At 31.1% G+C, this 6,599-nt stretch overlaps 1 non-coding gene across 1 annotated transcript; it reads right to left on the reverse strand.

Annotated features, from left to right (window-relative positions):
* Nucleotides 1-4,428: 4,428 nt before the first annotated feature.
* On the reverse strand, nucleotides 4,429-4,539 carry LOC117311978 (U6 spliceosomal RNA). The gene has a single exon (XR_004526167.1). It is a non-coding gene; the product is annotated as a U6 spliceosomal RNA (small nuclear RNA).
* Nucleotides 4,540-6,599: the final 2,060 nt, after the last annotated feature.

Genomic DNA, 6,599 nt, shown 5'->3' on the forward strand with positions numbered 1-6,599 from the left:
TATATATATATATATATATATACCACATCTTCTTTATCCATTCTTCTGTCAATGAACATTTAGGTTGCTTCCATGTCTTGGCTATGGTAAATAGTGCTGCAGTGAAATTTGGGGGGGCATGTATCTTTTCAAATTATGTATTTTTCTAGATATATGCCCAGGAGTGGGACTGAAAGATCACATGGTAGCTCTATTTTTAGTTCTTTGAGGAACCTCCATACTATTCTCCATAGTGGCTGTACCAATTTACATTCCCACCAATAGTGTAGGAGGGTTCCTTTTTCTCCACACCCTCTCCAGTACTTATTATTTATAGACTTTTTGATGATGGCCATTCAGATTGGTATAGTTTTGATTTGCATTTCTCTAATAATTAGTGATGTTGAGCCTCTTTTCATGTGCTTTCTTATTTTAAATCCTAGTATCTTGTTCAGTGCATATCATGTAGTAGGTGTTTAATATATATTTGTAAAAAAAAATTGAAACATCTTGATAAGATATAATTCACATACCATTCGATTCACCCATCTCATGTATACAATCTAAAGATTTTTAGTATTTGATAGAGTTGTAAATTATCACCACAATCAATTTGTACATTTCATCATTCCCCAAATAAACCCTGTACCCTTTAGCATAACCCCACAACCCCTCTAGCCCTAGTAAAACTGAATCTACTTTTTGGTCTATAGATTTGTCTATTCTGGACAAGTCATAAATTGAATCATATAATATGTGACTTTTTGTTTCTGGCTTCCTTAATGTAGCATGATGTTCTCAAGGTTTACCTTGCTGTAGCATGTATTATTATTTAATTCCTCTTTATTGCCAAATAATATTCCATTGTGTTCTTCCATTCCTCCATTGATAGGCATTTGGGATATTTCTACATTTTGGCTATTATTAATAATGTTGCTATAAACATTGGTGTGCAAGTTTATGTGTGAACATGGTTTCAATAATTTTGGGTATAAGCCTAGCAGTAGAATTATTGGATCATGGTAAGTATATGTTTATCCTTTCCATAAACTGCCACAATATTTTCCAAAGTAACTGTGCCATTTTTCAATCCAACTAGTAATGTATGAAAGTCCCAATTTCTCCATATTCTTGCCACTTAACTGTTCTCTGTCTTTTTCGTATAGCTATCCTAATGTGAAATGATATCTCATTGTGGATTTGATTTGCATTTCCCTTTATGGCTGAAGATATTTGAATGTCTTTTCATAGTCTTTCTTTTTCTAAAGGTTACTAATCAACTGATCTTATTTTAATTTTTCCAGTTTCACTGAGGTATAGTTGACATATAACTTTGTATTAGTTTAAGACGTACAACATAATGATCTGATATTTGAATATATGGCAAAATGATAACCACAATAAGTTTGGTTAACATCAATCACCTCACATAGTTACAATTATTTGTCTTGTGATGAGAACTTAACTATAGTCACAGTGCTATATACCACATCCCAGAACTTATTTATATTATAACTGGAAGTTTGTACCTTTTGACCACCTTTACCCACTTCCCCCGTCCCTCCACTCCCCACTTTTGGCAACTACCAATCTGTTCTCTGTTTCCATGAGTTCAGGTTTTTTTAGACCCCACATATAAATGAGATCATATGGTATCTGCCTTTCTTTCTCTGACATTTCACTTAGCATAATGCCCCTTTTATGTTCTTATTGGTAATTTACTGATTATTCTGGAGAAATGTCTATTGATCTTTTGCCCATTTATTAATTTGTTAATTGTCCTTTTATTATTGAATTGTAAGAGTTCTTTTTATATTCTAGATACAACTCCCCTGTCAGATATGTGATTGACAAATAATTATCCTATTCTGTGGGGTGTACTTTAATATCTTGATGGTGTCCTTCAAAGTTATGTGGTGTTTTAATTTTGATGAAATCCAATGTATTTTTTTTTTGGTTACATGTGCTTTTGGTTTTATATCTAAGAAGCCATTGGCTAATCCAAGGTCAGAAAAATATATGCTTGTTTTCCCCTAAGCATTTTCTAGTTTAGTTCTTACATTTAGGTCTTTGATCTATTTTGAGTTAAATATTTGTATATGGTGCGAGGCAGGCAGCGGTACAACTCTATTCTCTGGATGCAAAAATCCGGTCATTCTGGCCAAATTTGTTAAAAAGACCCCTCTTTCTGTATTGAATTGCCTTGGCGCTCTCATTGAAAATCAAATAATGTATGACAGTACCACAATATCTTGATTATGGTGACTTTGTAGTAAATTCTGCAATCAGGAAGTATGAATACCTGAAATTTGTTTTTATCTTTCAAATTGTTTTGGCTATTATGAGTCTCTTGAATTTCCATATGAATTTTAGGATCACATTTTCAATTTCTGCAAAAATTGCCAACTGTGATTTTGATAAATATTGCATTGAATCTTAAGATCAAATTGGGGGTTATTGCCATCTGAACAAATTTAAGTTTTCTGATTAATAACAACTGAATGTCTCCCTATTTTCTTGTAGTTTTCAGAATATGACTTTTACATTTCTTCTGTTAATTTTTCCCAAGTATTTATTTTCCTATTTTTATTCTTGTTGATGCTATTATAAATGGAATTGTCTTTTTCAATTTCAATTTCATATTTTCCATCACAAGTATATAGAAATACAATTAATTTTGTATATTGATCATGTATCTTGCAAACTTACTAAACTCACTTATTAATTCTAAGAGGATTTAGTGGATTCCTAAGATTTTCTAGCTATAAGATTATATTATCTGCAAATAGACAGTTTTACTTCTTCCTTACTAACATGGATGCTTTCTATTTCTTTTTTTTCCTTACATAATTGTCCTAATTGGAAGAATCTTCAATACAGTGTTGAATACAAGAGATGAGAATGGACATTTTTCCTTGTTCCTGCTATTACAGCAAAAGCATTCAATTGGTAACCATTAAGTATGATGTTGGCTCTGGGCTTTTCACAGACACATTTTCACTCTGTTGATTTATCATTTGGTGGTATAGTCCAATTTGTCTATTTTTACTTTTGTTGCCTGGGCTTTTGGTGTCATATCTAGGAAATCCTTTCCAAATTCAATATCATGAAGTTTTCCCCCTATTTTATTCTAAGAGTTTTATAATTTTAAATTATAAAATTTAGGTTTTTGACTTAAATTTTGTATAAAATAAAGGTTCAATTTCATTCATTGTCCTGTAAGCAAGCTGGAGTGAGGACAGCTGGATGGAAAACAGTTTTGGTGTGCCATGCCTGAGGTAAAGCCACTACTCTATCAGTGCGGAATTAGTGGAAGAAAGAAACCCCTAATCTTTTGATCATACTCTCTAGGAATTTAGGCTTTGAAACTGGATCTGAGGAGCAGAGCACATGTGTATGAAATGCTGGCAACCTGCAATTCTCACGGTGATAATATAGCTCTCAACTTTAAGCTAGAGAAAGAGGACGTCTTACATGTTTGGTTACACCTTCTTGGATTGGATTTTCTAGTATTCTGAGCTGAGAATGAGAGAGGAGGTGTGAACTGTGTTTCAAATGATACAGACTCTTGCTATTCCTTTATGTTTTAGATTTCCTTCAATAAATGTTTATATATTTGTTGTATACACTAATGGAAATATCTGGAGACCTTAATTTTTTAAAATAATTTTAACCAATTATACTTCTTTCACTGAAGAACAGAGCTCTTCATGCTACCATTCAAATGTATACATACTTGTTAAATTGTTTAAATAAAAATCCTTATCATTTAAACAGTGTTTCTATAAAGCTAATTATTAATACACTTTCTTTAATAAAATATTAGATTCTTTATTGCTATTTTGTCCTAAAGAAAACATATATTACTGGACTTGCTGTACCTTCTCATTTTGGGGATGTAAACACATTAAATTTAACTTCTGTGGGTTTCAATGCTGAACCACATAGCTAAAGATATGTTGAAAAATTGCATTTATGTTATAAAGATATATAGTACTACTAATTATCAAAGTTATATTGAAGAGCATTTATAGGGCTGTTTCATACCAGCACCCCTTTAAAAGTAAATTGATAGCAATCATTTTACATGAAAATCAATATAAATTACATAAAACAGTAATAAAAATGAATAAGCAATATATTAATTTTATAAGTATGTATGGCAACATTTCCACATGTGTCTCATCTACCTCACTTATGGACCTGAAATTAACCATCCATACTTGCAGAACCAACATTAGGCAGTTAAGAAAAGTATGGGCTCTGGAGTCAGACCTTTGTTTTAAGTCTGCCCTTTTTTTTTTTTTTTTTTAATTGACTTACAATATTGCATTAATTTCAGGTATATAGTATAGTAATTTTTTTTGCAGATTACATTCCATCATAGATTATTACAAGATATTGGATAACAGTTATACAGTTAAAATATGGAATGCTGTGCTATACAGTTAAAATATGGAATGCTTCACAAATTTACGTTACAGTTATCCTTGCTTAGGGGCCATGCTAATCTTATCTGTATTTTTCCAATTTTAGTATATGTGCTGCTGAAGTGAGCACAGTCTGGCTTATTTGATCTAATTAATTTAATTATGTTTAAATTTAGGTTAATTTTGGTTTGAATAACTTAACTTCTCAATGACTCAGTTTTAATATCTACAAAATGCAAGTAATAGCACTAACTCTGTGCTTTTCTGATGATTAAATTACTTAAGTATATATAACACCTAGAATGTGCTTATTATTTTTAAGTGCTTAATAAATGGAAGTCATTTTTGTTGTTATAATTATTAGATATTTAAAAATAACCGTCTACCATTGGTTGGGTTTAAACCTACCATTACTGCTTTCCCATTAGAGTATTGAGCAAAGGCTAATAGGTCTAGCAATGAATTAATACAGTACTAGTTTTGATGTGCAGCTTATCACTTGCCAGCTATATGATTATAGGAAATTTACCTAATCACTGTGAATCTTGATTTTATCAGTTTTTAAAAATTTTATCGTCTTTGAAAGAAAGATTAGAGTTTGGTTAAGTAAGGTAGTACACAATAAGGCCTTTTAACTAAAAATAAACAACAAATTTTGCCCTCTGGAAATTGGTTTTCATTTCCTCCTTAGTTATCAATTATGTAAACCATTCTTATCTTGATTCTTATTAACGGTTTTCATTTTCAGGTGTCCTTCCTATGTTCTTTGTATCTGAATTCTCATTTCTCCTATGTCTTTCTATATTTATATTATACTTCTTAAGAAGTAAACAAGGGGAAAAATCTTTCAAGACATGAAAAAACTAATATTAAAGTTAATTGATTTTTATTTTTTACATTTATCCTTTTCCAGGTCAGTTCGAGTGCATTAAGGTTTTAATGATAGCAAAGCAAATTTTCCTGTACTGCAAGAGGATTATTATAGAGATCAGAACCCATGTTATTATGAAAGATGAAAATCCTCACTAAATGCATCTGATATTAATTTTTTAGAAAATATTTGAATCATTAAAAAAAGAAATTTGTTTTTTTCACATAATTGTACTTTTAATATTTTAGCACTTCCTGTAGCTTCTAACAGAAAAGGATTTCTTGTTTTACTAATGTGCAGTTTAGAAACAGTTTTATGAAAAAATAAGAATTTTACTACAAATATGTGTTTACTATTAATGTATATAACTGTGTTGTTGAAGCAATGTTAAAACATGAATATTGCAATATTAAATGTAATATTTGAGAAATTAAAAGTATCAATTGACTTCAAATCTCAAATCACAGAGATCACCTGTTTATCATAATGCACTTTTAAAAAATTTCTGAATATATATTATGAGCTAGTTATAAAAAGGGGATTATATTAAATACAGTTTTTTTCAAATTGCTTTTTTAACACTGCTAACATGAACTTTTAAAAAACTTCTTGCATATTTTGTTTACGAAATAGTGATACAATATACAATTCATAGTGAAACTATTGTATGACTGATTTATCTTTCTAAAATATTATACGTTTAAGATCCACAATGTAATGAACAAAATTCTGCATACATTTATCTTCATTCAGTTACATGAGTCCTAGAAACAGAAATGCAATATCAAATACTGTAAAGATTTTTTGACATATATATTTACCGTACTGATCACCAAAGATTATGGTAGTTAATAGTATGTAAACGTATGAATCATTTCAAAGTACACTTATATTTAAAATTCATAATGTCAAGGGGAATTTTAATCCACCTACCAATCCTTCCACACCTCTATAACCTGGTATTATATAAAAATAAGTAGAGAGGGGCTTCTCTGGTGACACAGTGGTTAAGAATCCGTCTGCCAATGCAGGGGACATGGAGCCCTAGTCCAGGAATATCCCACATGCCGTAGAGCAACTAAGCCCATGTGCCACAACAACTGAGCCCACACGACACAACTACTGAAGCCTGAGTGCCTAGAGCCCGTGCTCTGCAATAAAAGAAGCCACTGCAATGGGAAGCCCACGCACCACATCGAAGAGTAGGTCCCGCTCGCCACAACTAGAGAAAGCCCGAGCAGCAACGAAGACCCAACACAGGCAAAAATAAATAAATAAATAATAAATTTATTAAAAAAACAAGTAGAGAAATCAACAGG

Source organism: Tursiops truncatus, chromosome 3 (genome assembly GCF_011762595.2).
Source record: "Tursiops truncatus isolate mTurTru1 chromosome 3, mTurTru1.mat.Y, whole genome shotgun sequence".
Taxonomy (NCBI): Eukaryota; Metazoa; Chordata; class Mammalia; order Artiodactyla; family Delphinidae; genus Tursiops; species Tursiops truncatus.